This window comes from Belonocnema kinseyi, chromosome 10, assembly GCF_010883055.1.
Source record: "Belonocnema kinseyi isolate 2016_QV_RU_SX_M_011 chromosome 10, B_treatae_v1, whole genome shotgun sequence".
NCBI lineage: Eukaryota > Metazoa > Arthropoda > Insecta > Hymenoptera > Cynipidae > Belonocnema > Belonocnema kinseyi.
The window spans coordinates 32,533,165-32,551,120 of record NC_046666.1 but is presented as its reverse complement, the minus strand read 5'-3'; the positions used below and the strand labels follow the sequence as shown (position 1 = coordinate 32,551,120).

At 35.6% G+C, this 17,956-nt stretch overlaps 1 protein-coding gene across 1 annotated transcript in view; it reads left to right on the top strand.

The window, feature by feature from the left end:
- The first annotated feature begins 10,740 nt into the window (after positions 1-10,740).
- LOC117182332 overlaps positions 10,741-17,956 on the top strand; it is an 18,753-nt gene continuing 11,537 nt past the window's right edge. Inside the window, exon 1 of the mRNA XM_033375491.1 lies at positions 10,741-10,817. The gene's annotated coding sequence lies outside the window, so the exon portion shown is untranslated. The remainder of the gene's footprint in view (positions 10,818-17,956) is intronic.

Genomic DNA, 17,956 nt, shown 5'->3' with positions numbered 1-17,956 from the left:
CTTTATAGTAGAGAAGTATTAAGTATTAGTCGCGGAGGCAGAGGTTGGCGATGCGAGGCAAAGCAAGAATGTAGGGACATGCGTGCGACGCGAGGCGAAGCGAGTAATGTTGGTCTTCTTTTACGTTTTGCAGAAAAGGTAAGGAGATTGAAAAAGAATGCGTAATTTGAAATTATTTTTATTTAAAAACGCTGTAGGTATAGCAAATCATTTATATTGATACAATTATATTTCGTTAACCTTTTTTCTTCATATCGCGAATAACATTTTCATTTGCAAATGTTTAAATTAGTGCGGCTTCTAATTTCAGCAATCTTAAACTGAAATTATTAAATGGATTCTACCGGATAAGTTGTCATAAAATCTAAAAATATAACTGTATTAAAAACAAATTCGTCTACTTTGCATTTTCAATCTTAGAAAAAATATGGTTGTCCAGACTTTCATCCTGTTTTTACACACGAGTAGATTTAGCAGTTTTAAATTTCCTAAGATTTTTCTAAAATAGTTGCGGCCAATTACGAAAAATAAATATTGACCAAAAAATACTTTTGCTATACATTTCAGAAGTTTGACTTTTTCGCATTATCCTCTATTTCCAAAAAAGTGCTGTAATTTTGAAAAAATACAATTTTGAGAGTGTCAGCAACCTAGCAGTTGCATGATTTTCAATCATATTTATTGTCGACTTCCGGCAACGCTCAAACGCTAAACGGTCAACATTTTTAATTATTAGAGAAATTCACAGTTAGAAGGCAGTAGCGGTCCTAAGAGAAGATCAGTATCCAGTGATATTGTTACAATCATGTATATCGCCCACTTCCAACAAAGATCAAACGCTAAGCGTTTAAGGGTAGCAACAGTGATAAAAAGAGGTCAGTATTAAATGTGAATGTGCCCATGATATAGATTGCGCGCTTCTCAAAACGGACGAACTCTAAGTGCGCAATGTTTTATGATGAGTGATACAATTACTACTTTGAGTGAAGAAATGGTGCAAAGTGGGCTCAATGTTATGTGAGATCATTCAATCATATGTATCGCCTTTTTCCCGCAACGGTCGAATGCTAAGTGCCCTATATTTTGAACTAATTACAAGACTGATATTTTTAATGCAGCAATGGTTCTAAAATAAGGTCAGCATCAAGTGCGGTTGGGACAATGTATCATTGAAGCTTCACTACTAGTTTGCATCAATACATTAGTTTTCGAGTAAGATCATGTTCATCAGCTGCTATTTCGTTAAGAATAGACTACGTACATTTGAAATACATTCTATATTCTTAAATGTAAGGATACGAGGTGGCTAATGGAGTTAATTTTAGCATAGAAAGGCGATTTAACATTCTGTTTCTGTTTTCTGTTTCTGTTTTCTGTTTCTGTTTCTGTTTCTCATTTAGAATTCAGAATAAATAAAATACACCATTTACATTTCGTAAACGGAAACTGAGTGAAGTTAGTTACCAGTAAAAAAATAAACTTCTTCTTTGTTATGAAAGTTGTGAATAGATTCACTCAGTTTATGCTTTAAGATAGTCTGAGAGGTGTATTTCATGCAACATACTTATTAGTGCAGAATATAATTTTCAGAAAGTATAAAAACCGCCAAGTAGAAAACGAAACTGACTGTTTGTCAGTTTCGTTTCTTATAGTATATTCTCTTATAGCATATTCTCCTGGACTGATGGCTCGCATAGTTGGCGATGGAAATGCTAATAAATGCAAACTCTCTATTTTGAGCAGAAATGGATTTAATAGGCCACCATTTATTATTACAAGTATCACCAGAATATGCTTCCAACTATACTCAGTCTATTTTTAATGAAATATCTGCAGTTGAAAGGAAACCTTCTTGTATGAGACTTGACGTGTTCACTCAAGCCGGAAGTCAAACTTTCATGGTTTGCAATGCTGAAATTGATATACATAGGCCTTCACTGGAATGCAGAATAAACTTTTTCGTTTTACAAAATACATATGTATCCTCTATAATGTCAAATCTTGCAGAAACCATTTAAACGACAATGGCTTCATTCCAAAAAATTTGTTTGCTGGATTACTCTCTATAAACAGACCTTAAGTTATCCCAAGATAGCAATTTCAAGTATTTTTACAAGGCCTTCGTGATGTTGCGGGAACTCAGAAGCGGTTAGAAGATAAAAATTGTTTTACTGATGACAAATTCGAATTCTTTTCTCCTGTGACAAAAGAACAGTTTCTGGAATTATTTGCTTATTGCGACAGAGTACCCAGCCAAGACAGGTACAGGTACATCCGCAAGAAGGACCTTTTAATGTTCTTGTTTAAGATTCGACAAGGGCTTTCTAAAGACTTTTGAAATACATGTTCCAATATTCAAGTCAACAAGCTTTATGTCTTGTCATTTCCACTGTCAGGCAATCACTGATTTAACGCTTTGTTCCTCATAGTATTGGAGTTGATGCTCCCACGCGACAAAAGTATACAGAAAGATATATCACTGAATTTGAAAATGAATCATACAACCCAGAGTGACAGACTCCACGGGCGATTACAAAATTTGACGGTACATATGTCAATGTACCCAAAAGTACCAATTCTCAATCTCTTCGGCAGTCATACTGTGTTCACAAGGGACACCATCTACTTAAGCCTATTCTGATTGTAGCACCAAATGGATACATTCTGGACATACAAGGGCCTTATTTTCCGAATATTCGAAATCATGACGCTGCAATTCTACGAAGCAAATTTGAGAGAGATGCTGAGAGAGTGACACAGTGGTCCCAGGAAAATGACATTGTGATAGTAGATAGAGGTTATCGGGATGTCGATGAGCTACTAACTCGCCTCAGTATCAGATGGAAAATGCCAGCACTTCTACCACCTAGACACCGACAGCTTTCTACGAAGGAAGCCAATGATTGACGTTTAGTCACAAAGTCTAGATAGATTGTAGATGCTAGGAATGGTCACATGAAAATAATATTCAAATTCTTAGACAATATTGTGCTAATTCCGCATCTTCCAAATCTGGGGGATTTTTATCGCATCGCTGGTGCAATCATAAATAAGTATCATCCTCTTATCACCATTGAAGAGGCTGATATAAACGTGTGTTGACAATTGCTTCAGAAAGCCAGAGAACCGAATGTGGTTCAGCCCTGGTGCAGGTTGATAGGTTGCACACACGGAACGCTCAAAGATGGGTTCGCTTAAACTCAAAACAGATACCCCATTTTCCACTATTAACTCTAAACTATTTGAAAGAGCTGACTATCGAGACATATCAAATCAAATTAGCCCCATCCCGTGTAGAGGACCAAATTCAGAGGGATGACACAGATGATTTCCAGGTTGAAATGTTAGCAGATGCGGAAGAGTACCAGAAGCTAAATTATTGAGGATAAGAGTGTGCTCACGATTCCGCAATGCAGGAATACAGCAGCTATGGATTGCATGCCAACCTACGAAGATGACGAAATGGATAATAAGAAAGTCAAACTTGTGCAAGAATACTACTGTACATGTTAGTCTGGTGCTCAAACTGTTGGTACATGTGCACACATTGCCAGTGTATTGTGGTTTCTCGGATATGCACGTCATGAACAAAATATTCGATACTTCTCGACACGACTAATCCATGCAATCAATGATGCTGGTAATAGGGCGCAAGAAGACAATCTCCTTGATGTCATAGGTATTTGAAAATATATCTCAGTGGTGTCAATAACCCTGACCTCTCCGCGTCTTCTAAACTATTTCTGAACTTGTCTTTATAGACTGAATGATATCGCTTTAATAAATTGGATCTTACTGAATCCTGTCTTGACTAGGTAATTCATTCCCATTCCTGCATTAATTGACAAAATGGTTCCAAATGTTGCCTACATTGGCTAAATAGACTCTAATCTAGCCTTCACTGACTGAATCCAGTCCTATCTTGAATTTCTTGGCTAGATTATTTTCAATCTTGCTTTTATTGGCTGGACCTTGTCCAATCTTGTCTTTCTTAGCTAGATTGTTCCAAATATTGTTTTTTTATTTGTAATTTACGAATCATTTCCAAACTGGCCTCCACTGGCTAGATCATGTCCAATCTTGACTTTATTGAGAAGTTTTTTTTTTCCAATCGTGCCTTCATTGTCTGGACCATGTTCAATCTTAACTTAACTGTTTGGATCATTTTAAATATTGCTTTTCATGGCTGAACAATTTGCAAACTTGCCTTGATTAGTTATACCATTCCCAAATAGCATCATTGCTGACTTTTTGAAAGAAAGTACTGAACACATTTTTGTATCTTAATCTCCTAACAATTACTTGAAGTTTGGCATTTGGTTATTGATTAAATGTGTCGAATTTAACACAATGTCTTGCCGATTATTTTAAATATTGGGCGCTTACCGTTCAAAAGTTGCTTTTAGTAGACGATATATGGCACAATAGTACTTGATACTGATTTTATTTTAACACTACTGCTCCCTCAAACTATATATATTGCAGTTAGCTTAAAATTTTGATCGCTTAGCGTTTAATCGTTGATCGAAGTGGACGACATACGTGATTGGCATAATAACATCTGATATTGACCTTATTTAAGAATCATTGCTGCCCTCAAACTGTGAATGTGGCAAATAATTGAAAGTATTGGGCGCTTCGCGTTATAACGTTGCGAGAAGCAGGTTGTTAATATTCCCCGTATTTCCCGTATTAGGAATATCTAAATCAGTGCTGATAAGGTATTCCACTAGATCTTTACCTCTTGAGTTGACGTTCGTGTAACAAAAGCCAGCTCCCCCCCCCCCCCCCCCCCCTCATAAACACCTAATGATATCTCAAACTATCCAGGGGTTCTGGATTAGCGAGATACCTGTATGCCTCGTTGCGCTACCCCGCTGCAAAACTGCAGAGGTGCTATTGCTGTGATGCAAGTTAATTTGGGTAATGGTTAGATCTGGAGCAGTCATTGAGGTCTGCTCCCGATCTTTTTGTGCACCGAAAGGCTCCCCCTGTCCCTAACTGGCAACCTGAAAGTTGACGTGTCTAAAGTGATGAAAGGGCCTGTTGTTCACGGCCGCAAGAGCCCTCGTCTAAGACTCAAAGATTTACACAACTAGGAGACGTTTAATTCCTCCTCCCGTTGTGTTCTCTTCGTGAAGTCTATACTACCTGACGATTCGCCGGGACGTTGTCTGAAGTGAGAGGCTGGATCGCTACAACCACCGGAGGACTACAGGCGGGTCTTCCAGTTCACCTGGGAACCAAGCTTTGGCCTTTACCATCTTATGGAACATAAAAAACCCCACCCACCTTAAACGTTGCGCTTTCCCAAGGCTTTGTCTTGACTACAGCCTTGTGTAACCAAGCTTTGGCCGCCGGGTAGGCTGCACAAATCATAAAGACCCATTGCCTATAGAAGAAGGGTCTGAGTCTTAACAATTGGTTTGAAGACACTCTTTGGAGTACCCTTCAGGTAGCCTTCCTAAAAAGATCAAATTGCTCTATGGTGAGCATCGAGTCTGGGTAGCTCGTTATCGCCACTACCAGCGTCAGGGAGTCAGTCTTCTGAGCGGCTTTCAATTAGGCCCACGACGACTCCCTGTTCATTGGCTGCTAAGCTTACTTGTGCCTCTTCACAGGCTTAGCCCTCAAGAAGACTATCAAATTGGCTCGTGCTTAACCCTAACCTGAAAAAACACTCATTAAAAGGCGGTTTTCCACCGAATTCGAAAAAAAATTACAAGCCATCTGCCCGGCGGACCAGAGCAGTGTATTCTTATTTATTTTGATCTCCTGAATCCAAATCCGAAGTCACAAATATCAGATTGGCTCGTGTTTTAACCATTACCTCAAAAAGATCCGTAAAAACCGGGTTTCCGCCAAATTCAAATGGAGTTTCATCGCAACAAAATACCTTACCGACAGTAGATCAACCCTCCAAACCATGAAGGCAGAAAATCTACACAATATCTATTAAGTTAAGAATCTTCAATAACAGAAAATGCTTAACGTCTTAATAAGACTAGATGGAAAATAATATTTTAAAATTAAAATTAAAATTATTTTTTGAAAAAAAATCCTACTTCATCTTCACTTCATTAGGAATCGAACCACAAAACTTCTGATATTCAGAAATATCAAAGTGGCTTGTGTTTTAACCATAACCTCAAATAGATCCTTAAAAGGCGGTTTTCCGCCAAATTTGAAAAAAAGAAAGTAGTTTGGCTGACAGCCCTGAGAAGTGTATCGTTTGTGTATTTTGTTGCGATGAAACTTTAAAGTTTTGTGGTTCGATTCCCAATGGAGTGAAGATGGAGTAGGATCTTTTTTTCAAGAAATAATTTTAATTTTGATTTAAAAACATTATTTTCCATCTAGTCTTATTAAGACGTTAAGCATTTTCTGTCATTGAAGATTCTTAACTTGATCAATATTGTGTAGATTTTCTGCCTTCATGGTTTGGAGGGTTGATCTACTGTCGGTAAGGTACAATCTCTGATGATATAGCAGATAAATTTAAAAATTATGAAACTAATGAATATTGGCCATTATTAAGCTTTTCCGGGAACACTGAAACGGATATTAAGATTTACTAAATCATTCTGAAAGACGCATTTGAAAAAATTAAAAACAACAGAAGATTTTTGGTTCATATAGCGCGTGCTATGATTACTTCATGCAAATTGATAATAAGATACCGTGGTTTTACCATGTTCAGGTAGAAAGTCAAAAATCGAAAAAGTATTATAAAAATATTGATAATAATTTATTTTTCTCGGATTTAAACTTTTAATAAGTTTTGCTAGTCATCCTGAACTTACAGGACTGTTCACGATAATTTTTGTTTACAAAACATTCATCAGATATTCAACAAAATCAATTATAATCAAGAAAAAATTCTGCAGAATGAGGATTTTTAGAGGCCCCAGGAGTCGCTTAGGGTTATGAACAAAGGAAGGGTTAGTAGAGAAATTATAACGGGAGTTACGGATGGATCAGAAAAAAAATTTTATAAAGAGTGAGAGGGGGAAGGTTTGCAAATTGGGACAGTAAAGAAAGGTGGGGTAAGTTGTAAGTTTGTTATTGTGTACAATCAGGATGGGATGGAAAGGATTAACGAAAGGGACATGCAGGGAAAGAGAGAGAAGAGTTTGCAGTGGTACTGGGAGTTGGGGACTTTGATGCGAGATTTGGGAAGGAAAGGGACATTTGCAAAGAAGGGGAGAGCTTCGAAAGGAAATTGAAGGATAAGATAATAAATAAGGAGGGGATATTCTAAGAGAGTTGATAGAGTATAGAGGCTATACGATGAATAATAGTATGAAAATAAAGGATAAAGGGGAGAATATACATATGTAATTGAGGTAGGGGTGCCGGTGAAAGACTATGTATTCATGAATATACAAGGGTAGGAGGAGACGAAGAGATTTGCAGTGGAAGAGAGAGTAGTATCAGATGTTTATTCATTATAGTTGTAGATAAAGGGGGAGACTGGTGAAAGGGAGGTAGGAGAAGAAGTGTCGTTGGAGGAGAGGGTAAGATGGACGAACAAAGCGATAGAGAAGTATCTGAGGCAGTTATGGAAAGTAGTCTTTGAAGGGGAGTCGATGGAAGGGCTATAGAATGTTTCGGAAGATAAAGTGAAAAGTTGTGCCGAAAACACGATATTTAAACAGAAGAATGAAAAAATGTAAGTCTTGTGTAGATAGATAATTTAAAAGATTAAAAAAAGTTTAATAGGAAGTACAAAAGGTCAAAAAGGGAAATACGAGAGGAAAGGAGTACCTAGAAATGCAAAAGAATATTAGATCAATGTGTAAAAATAAAGCACAGGAAAAGGAGAATGATCTGGAAAAAGAGTCGTGAAATATTAAGATAGAGGGAACCATGTGAAAGATAATAAATAGGAGTGGAGGGAAACTTTTACTGAATCGTTTCTGAAATGCTTGGGATAGGGAGAATCGTTTCTGAAATGTTTGGGATAGGGTGGAAGTAAGCTGGTCAGGGAGTTTTGGTGGGATAAGGAACACAGGAGAGGGTGTGGAAATATAGAGGTTGAATGGAAAAGATATTTGTGAACGAATGGATTGCATATGGAAGGATTCACGAGGATTGGACAAAGGTATGTGAGAATTTTGAAAAGAGCGGTAAGGAGGGAGAGAAATGAGAAGGGAAAAAACCGTAACAGATTCGAGGTTTAACAAAAGAGATGCAAGAGTAGAGCACTGGCTGGAGGAGTGTGAGGAAGTGCAAAGGAGTTGGATAAGTATAGAGGTATTGTTACATGAAAAAAGGGACAAAAACCCAGTAGCATGGGTGAAAGGAGTGTTAAGTATCATGGAGAAGAAGAAAAAGAAGGAGCAGGAATTTAGGAGGAGAGATGGTAAATAGAAGAGGAAGTATGTGTAAGAAGATTGTGAATATTTCCAATAGTAGAAAAGTATTCGGTATTAGACGTGAAGGCAGAGGTTATCAATATGAGGCAAAGCGAGAAAGTAGGACATGCGTGCGAGGCGAGGCGAGGCGAAGCGAGTAATGCAAGGTTATTAGATCGAGCGATAGAAGTGATAAGGTGCGGATGGATTTTAGTTTTTACGAGTTAGCATTAAGAAATTTCTTTAAAAAATGGAAATGTGAGAAATTCAATTTTTGAGGCCAGCAGGCTGATAAATAAACATTTATCTATCTATATAAGAATTAAATTCTAAAATTTCTGGTCTTCTGTTACGTTTGTCAGAAGGGGTAAGGAGATTAGAAAATTTTGCGTAATTGGAAATTATTTTTATTTAAAAAGACGGCAAGTATTGTGTATCGTTTATATTGATACACTTATATTTCGTTAGCTTTTTTTTGATATCGCGAATAATATTCTTATTTGCAAATGTTCAAATTAGTACGGATTCTAATTTCAACAATCTAAAACTAAAATTATCAAATGGGTTCTACCGAATAAATTGTCAGAGCATATAGAAATATAACTGTATTAATAAGAAATTTCTCTGCTTTGCATTTTTAATCTTATAAAAAATATGGTCGTCCGGACTGTCATCCTTTTTTCACATAGGAGTAGATTTAGTGTTTTTGATTTCCTAAGAATTTTCTGAAATAGTTGCGGCCAATTATGAAAATGAAATATTTACCAAAAAATACTATTTCTATACTTACCAAAAATTTGACTATTTTGCATAATCCTTTATTTGTCAAAAAAGTCCTGGAATACTGAAAAAATACAATTTTGAGAGAGTCAAAAGCCTAGAAATTGCAAAGTTTGAAATATTGAAAATTTAAAGAAAAAAATCTTTAATAGTTGCAGAAAATCTGATTAAATTTCTGCTTCCCTTGTCTGGTTCTACTAATAAGTAAATATTACTTTCTTTAAATAATAAACATGTAAATGAAGCAAAATAACAAAAACAAAATATTATATTACTAGAAAGAGCATTTCTATTGATAAAATATATATTACTTTTAATATTAATTTCAATTTCGTCATTCCAGAATCTTTGTAAATACACGTGGAAGTTTTATTTGCGAAAGTAATAATCTGGCAACTTGTGTAAAGAGAAAACAACTAATAAGTAAGATTTGTATCAGTCTGCTCTACACTTTTATATACTGCTGATAACCTTTTATTATATAATATGCAACCTTCAGAAATTATATTACTTTTTATAAACGTAGGTTCACGTATATTTGCGAAGCTTCCAAGTTAATGAAAAAATAAATCGTTTTATTTTAATTTCAAAAGGAACTAACTCGAATTTTCAACTACAGCTGGTAAAAAAATCCTGGTTACGATTGATCATTTCGAAAGTAGTTTTCCAAATTTAAATAAACAATAATTATGGCAGTCGCTTCATATTTTTAAAACTTAAACAGTTTTATGATTCTTTTCGCAAAATAAGGTTTTTTAAAAGTATTGGAATGAATAGGTGAAGCAAACAATAATCAGTTGAATCTGCCTCAGGAGGGCGATAGTCAGCCTATTGATTCAATTTATTTTTTTCTTATTGCATTATTATCTATGTTTCCTTCCACAAAATTCTATATAATTTGTTGACTTATATGATTTTTTTTTACTTGTAAAAATTGTAGTGTTTAAAATTCGAAAGCTGAACAGAAGACGCGAACCTGTTTCAATTGTTTAAATCAGATGTCAAGTCAAACCTATCCTTACTCGAATTAAACATTGGATTCAAATATAGGAATTTTATCATTAAAACAGGATTTTAAAAAAAATTGTAATGCCTCTAATTATTCCGAAAAATTCGCACAGTTGGAAAATAAAATAGACTAGTTTAAAAATTTAATAACGTTTGGCCAAACTTCTAGGAAATATTTGGCTAGTCATCCCGAGCTTCAGGACGACGAGAAACTTGATGACTAGTCCGTGAACTTTTCCAACTTCCTAAAATTATCAGGACGCCTCATTAAAAAAATTATTTTTCTCTATTTTAAAATAAAATTTATTTAAGGTGCAAGAAAATTTATTTTATGAAATATTTTTCATATATTTTTCATATTTTTGGTTTCTACGTAAATATGGAAAGCGCTCGGTGTCATATTATCAGTATAATAAATAATCATGACACGTGTTATATAACCACAAGAATGGTTTTTTCTTCAAAATGTATTCTATTGCGCTTATCATCAAGGTTTCGCAAATCTTGATAATCGTGACGATGTTTTCTCTGAAGCTCAGAAATTGTCAGTATAAATATCCGAGATTTTAGTTCCTACTTATCAGTCATTTTTCGAAGATCCGTTGAGAACAATGCAGATTGTTACGGTAACTCTACTCTTTGCCATTGCAGTTTGCCTGCTTGATTCTCTTGGTAAGTACAATAAAATTAATCGAAGGAAAAGTTCGAAGAACCTTGCACTAGACTCTCGATTTAAGCACGGATTGGTTCTGAACCTGGCTTGAATCGAAATTCTCCGGACGTAAACAATCAGGTCCGTGTCATAATGTTGCGCAACATTACGCAGTTACAGTTAGACAGTTTTAGTCCGTTTCGGGACTACGATTTATGGCTCCATGGATCCTCTTATCTACCGACGTCAATTCTTGGAATGCATAATATCGAAAGTGCTAAAATCGAAAGTCCAGTGTATTTTTAAACTGCTTATTAACTTTTCTCAAGACGAATAGATGCCTCTTCAAATAATTCAGTATTAGAGGCTCGTAATACAAAATTTTAATTGATCAAGCTGTTAAAATTTAAAAATATACCATTTTTTCTAGAACTGGTACGCTTTTTTCAAAACCTTACGAAACATTGACAATTTTGCTGTAAATGACTGTCGTTAATTTTTTCTTCTTGTAGTAATTTTCATGTACTTTATGATAAAGACACATTTTAACCACTTGCAGCATTAGCGTGAGTTTAGGTCCACGACTTTTTTTAAATTTATATTTTTAACCTGAAAACCTTGCAGGCGACTATTTTTAATCTCTTTTAAATCTAGGAATTATATTCTTCAGAGCTAGAGAACTTGCGAAGGCAAAATTGACAAAAGAACGCATATCCTAAAATGTATGCAAAAATTGATGTAATTTTAAGTTTAAAAAAAACGGCTTTGAAGGCTCATTTTGAAAATCGAGGGGAAATTTATTATTTTGAGACTCTTTCTTTCTGATTTCAAATATCGTCGAGGCTTGGTCTGAAACCAATGAGCGGGTCAGCAACAATAATAATTACCTAAATTTTTATTTATTTTAATTCTTTCGATAAATATTACCAGGGGAAGGTTTCAGATAGGTATTTATTCCAATTGATTCCGAGTCATTACGAAAAAATTCGAATCATTCCGAAACATGTACCCGAATCAATCCGAATTTACCTAGACCAATCCGAAAAAGCTATGCATTTGGTTTGATCGAAATCGGTTAGAAATCCAACTTAATCGTAAATTCTCATCCGAATCATTTATAAACAAAATTTTCAATTCAAATGAATCCTGTAACCCTGATATAATAATTTTGTAAGTCAATTACACAGGCCTGCAAATGACGGGATCATGTCAGTTGTTGGTAAGTGGAGGGTCATTTCCGAAGTGTTTTTTTACGCAGAATCTGTATCCTGGGTCAGAATTGTCCCATCATGTCAGGATTTTAAGACATTTGAGGTTATGTACCCAAAAATGGCGTTTAAGACTACTATTGAGGTTATGCACAGAAGACACAACATTTTTTGGGATTTCAACAACCCCGAGCACCACCAAGTACAAATTTTCAAGAGAAAACACCTAGTAGAAAGTGTATGCCTCAAAGTATTTCAAGCAAATGCTCAAGCAATAATAGGACATATCTCATAATTTCAAATTGGCCTAACTTGCTAAAGAAAAATCGTAACTTAACTCTGCGACTCTCAAATTAAAGAGAAAGAGCAGTACTATATGATTCAACCAAAGAAAAAATCCCAAAAATGTTTTGTATTCTGTACATGACCTCAAAAGTAGCTAAAGACGCCATTTTATGGGTACATAACCTCAAATATCTTAAAATCCTGACCTGATGGGCCAATTCTGACCCGGATTCGGATTCTACGTAAAGAATTACTTTAGAAATGAGCCTCCACTTTCCAACAACAAAACCATGTTGGTCTGTGTTATTTTCCTTGTATTTATATTTATATTTATTATTTTTTCGCAGTTTTTCCCTTCTGAAGATAACCTTTTTAATTATAAATTTTTTAAATGGTTTTAAAATTCAACAATTTTATACATGATTATACTTTTTGGTTTAAAATTAAACTATTATGTTAACAATTCTTCTTTTTGGCTTAAAATTTAACTATTTTCGTACCAAAATGTACTTTTTGAACAAAATCAATTATTTACTGTAAAAAGTTAAATGAAATCTTTCACTGATAAAAATGCAACATTTTTTTCAATTTATCCTTTCATTAAAAAAATTCATCTATTTCAAAATACAATGTATCTTTGTCGGATAAAAATTCAACTATGTGGTTGAAAATTCAACAATTTTATTTAAAATTTATACTTTTCGATTCTAGATTCAACTTTTTTGTTGAAAATTTAACTATTCGGTGAAAACTTTCATTTTTGTTTAAAATTCATTTTTTGTGTGTTGAAAAGTCAACTAAAATCTTTCTTGAATGGATATTCAACTTTTTTTAAATTTGACTTTTTAATTGGAAAACTCACCTATTCTAGTAAAAATTTAATCTTTCTGGGATAAAAAACCAACTATATGGTTAAAAATTCCATAATTTTATTAAAAAGTTATACTTAAAGTTTAAATACTTAAAGTCATACTTTTTGGTGAACGTTCTACTTTTTTGTTGAAAATCTGTCTTTTTAAATCAAAGATTCAACTATTACGTGAAAAATGTTTTTTCTGTTTAAATTCAAATTTTGATGTTGAAAAATTAACAAAAATATTTTGGGATAAAAAATCAAATATTTTTGAACGTTTCTCTTTTTAATTTAAAAATTCACCTATTTTAGTAAGAATTGCTTTTTTCAGATACAGATGCAACTGTTTTCTTTAAATTAATCTAAAAGCAGTGTATAATTGCTTTATAAATATCATTACAGAATCCAGACCAAGTGATAGTGGGGTAAGTTATAATTATTATAAATATGACCATTCAAAGGTCACCATGCGCGATGGAGAATTAATCCAGCATATCAGAGAAAATGAAAAAGAAGGAAAAATATATGTGGGACTTAATCCTCATGATCTTGAACCGATGTACATATACAGAGATGTAAAAACCCCCAAGGGCCTCAGAGAACACATTCGGAGAATTGCAGGATGGGGTGATGTGTCAAAATACCTAGGTCCACCACCACCACCCCAACCATTGCAAACCCAATCACCACGAGCCCAATCTCCGCAAGCCCAGCCGCAAGCAGCCCAACCACTAAACACCCAATCACCACAAACCCAAACACCCAACGTCCAACCACCACCAGCCCAAACACCAAACGTCCAACCACCACCAACCCAAACACTAAACATCCAAGCACCTCGACCACTAAGAATCCAATCACCACCAACCGAATCATCTGTAAACTCAACACGTGGGTCAGAAAGCTCAACGCAGCATAAAAAAAACAAAGGAAAAGAAAAAATGTATTTGTAGTGTATTGTTCATTTTAAAGCCTTCTTTGATTTTAGACTTCCTGCAACTTTTCAGAAATAGTTCCGGTCTATTACGAGAAAAAATATTTACCGAAAATGATATTTCTCCACTTTTCAGGAATTCAACTAATTTTTACAAAATTCTTTCTTTGTGAAATAATATTGTAAAACTAAAAAAAAATCGTTAATCACTTAATTTTTGCAAAATTGTGAAAGATTTCTATTGACAATTATCTTGTAAGTCATAAATTTTATTATTTAGTTGATTGAAAATTGAACTCTTTTCGTAGAATATTAACCTTTTGTTTAAAATTTATATTTCGTTCTCCATGCATCAGCATCTTATCCTCGCTATAAGTTTCTGATTTCCTTTTTCTCCTATCTCACACAAACAGCGCGCTTTCTCCCATTCTTTCTATTAAACCTTGACTCTTTTATGCTCTTCTTCCCTGGCACCTACTCTCCTTCCATGCTGTTTTTCTTAACCAACTCATATACCTACCTTCCTTTCTTGTGCATCATTCTCACTGCATTCATCTGTATTTCGCTCGCTCTGAAATACCTTTTCCTTTCAAACTTTATCTATGAATGAAAATAAGTGGAGAGCGGATAGAAAAATCATAAGGCAATATAGTTGAGAATGGAGAAAAATGAGAAGGCAGATAGAAGAAATAATATTGTGATAAGAGGATTAAACCTAAAGAGCGAGGTAAAAAGGGAGGGTGAAAAGCAGAGTAGAGAAATTTAGACTAGAGTTGAGGAAGGAGAATGAAGTGGCGGAATGGAATTGGAGAGCTGGAAAGAACATTTGGGAATGAAGCGAAACAAAAATAGGATAAAGGATAAAGAATGTGCAGATAATGCTCGCAAAATGGGCTAGCAGGGAGAGCAGTGAAGAGGGGGGGGGGGGCGAAATTAGGGTATCAGAAAATAAAAATAGATGAAAGACGTGGGTATGAGTCTGGGAGAAAGAGGTGTTAAAGGAAGCTCAGGTGAGTTTGTTTCGCGGCAAGTAAAGGAGTGGGAGTGAAGCAGAATAGAAGAGTGGCAAAGGTGCTGTACTAAAACACAGAAAGGGTAAAGAACAAATATCAGGCTTTATGGAGTTATATCCAGAAATTTTATGTGGTGGGACAGAGTAAAGAGGAAAGGAAGGATTAGTGGGGAAATTATAACAGGGGTTAGGAATGGATTAGAGGTAGAAGATCAGGGAGGGGGAGATTTTAAGTGATTTGATGGAGGATAGAGGCTGGGTGGTGGCAAAGGGCATTGCAATAGTGGACGAAAAGGGAGAATACACGTATGTTATTAAGATGGGGGTATCAGTGATAGACTATGCCAGCATGGTGGGGAAGCACGGTCATTAGGTGAGAGGGTAAGATGTGCAAGAAACGTGATAGAGAAGTCTCAGAAACAGTTGGGATAGGTAAGCTTTAAGATGCAGTCGGTAGAAGAGATATAGGAAGTTTTTAAAGAGAATGTGAAAAGGTGTTATAAAAGAAGGTATTCAGAAAAGGGAGAAAGAAATGGTGCAGACTGGTGGGATGACGAATGTAAAAAGATGAACAGAAAGGTGAGAAGGAAGAACAGGGAGTATAAGAAAGAACGAACTGCTAAACGGGAAGAGTACGTACAAATAAAAAAGAAGTTTCAGGTTGGTGTGTAAGGAGAAAGAGCAGGAAAAGGAGAAAGATCTAGAGGAGATGTTAATAAGTGTTAAAACAAAAGATACCGTGTGAAAGATAATTTATTGGTTTAGGAAACGTCGGGCAGGAATAAATTAGAAGATAAGCAGTTAAGAATAGATAAAACTTTACAAGGATTAATTCTAGGACCCAGATTCATGGAAGAGAGATGAGGGAATAAGAAAAACGATCGAGGGAGATTGATAGAAGCTGAAGGAAGAAAAGATATAGAAGCAGATAAGGAAAGCTGAAAAGGGCGCAGGTCTGGACGGGGTAAAGGAGAAGCTTAACATGGTAATGAAAAGTGTTTGCAGGGGGAGGGATTCCCAAAAGGGAGGAGGGAGTGCATGCTCGTACCACTGTATAAAAAAGGGGTTAGGGAGAGGAAAGAAAGGACCCCGCACCAAATGTATGGGAAAATGGCTTTCGGTGGATTTGGCCTAAGCTTGGTAAATATTTAGCTTATAAGAACTTAATGAAAGATACGAAAAAAAATGAAAAAATGGACGTTTTTTGCGCTATATGGCGCTAAGCACTCAATTTTGTAAAATTGGCCTAAATAGCCTTGGTATAACTCGCGAGTTTCTCAAACGTAAACAAGTTAGGGTCGTATAAACCATTTCTAGTAGTAAGACATACTATTGAGTAAAACCTGCAAGTGATTATTCGCGCACTGCCCGCTTCGTGGTTACTGTACTGCGTAACTCCACTGATCTCGTAGCTGATCTCTGTAGTCCCCTTGGACGCAGCGCCATGAACGAAAATTCCTGGAAGGCTTTACGTCAAGGGTATGTATATTGCAAGAGCAGTGAATCATATATAGCTATAGTGCACTGCACCAATTGCTCGGAGGATGGTTTTTATGGTTCGGGGAAACCATAAAATAATAGGGACCTCGAAATTGTTACTAACCATTAAAAAAGTGTAAATTCTTTAAAGTATTTTTTGATGCCAAATTAAAATTATAAGAAGAATGGTGGGGGTAGGAAACTTCCATCTTGAGGGAAGATGATCCTTATGATTTCAAAATACCATAAGAAAACAGTGATCTCGAAACTGTAATTTGCAGTTCAAATGCAGGAATTTGTACAAAGTTCTTTTGTTTTCTAATAGTTTTGTGAAACCTGAGTACCAAATTATTTGTACTCACCAAATACATTAAATATTTCGTGGTTCTTCATTTGTGTTTATCTGCTCATCTCTATTGGCCGCATCTGCAATCCAGCTGAGCAATGATGATTGGAAGTACTTCATATTAAGCTGTTGACTCTTACTCTGATTAATCCACGTTCATTACGTAGCGTATCTACTTGACACTCTCCATCATCATCCCTTTGCAGCTTGTCTCGAATATAGGATGGTGCAAGGTGAACTTGATAAACGCCACTCGTGATGTCGCGTAGTTCGTTAATTGTAAGGCAAGGGAAATTATGGTACTTGTTGTTCATGTAGGCGATTCCAGTTTGCATTTCCGTAGCGCATATTGTCAACTTCTACAGGTGCTTGCATGGGATTAGCCTGGCGAACAGTTGCTAGGTATTCCCTTGCAGCTTTTTCGGTAGCACCTTGCATCTCGATAACAGGAGGATATCTGTTAATGATGCCAGCACCACTATGGAAAAAATCCACGGGATTACGTAAGTGATCTATTGAAATCGTTTGGTCAAAGAACTTGAAAATGGATTTTAAGTGACCATTTCTAGATTCAACAATCTATTTCGATTTCGTTAGGAGTCCGAAAAATAAGGTCCTTGTATATCAAATATATACCTGTCGGAAGCAACAATGAGAGCAGGTTTCACCAGCTAGCGTCACTTATTCTTAGAGAATGATTGTCGCAGTACACTGAAGTTACAGCTCTTCTGTGTGTAAGCATAAGTGCTATCTATGATAGTAATCGCTCTGGGAATTTCTATTTGTGGACTGTAGAGTTAATTGGCAAATGCTTTCACATGACTTTCTACATATTCCTTTCTGGGTATTACGGTTAATCCAATATTGTCAGGCACATATCGCTGCATTATAGACTCTCTTTCAAAATTTCTTTAGAAGGTCCCTGGCGCATCTTGCAAAGATAAGTTACAGTCTGTCAAGTTAAAGCGTGGGTGGCTTTACTCGCAGTCGGTAAGGTGTATCGACATGATTTTGGTGTCAAAATATTAAGAAGAGCTCCCTC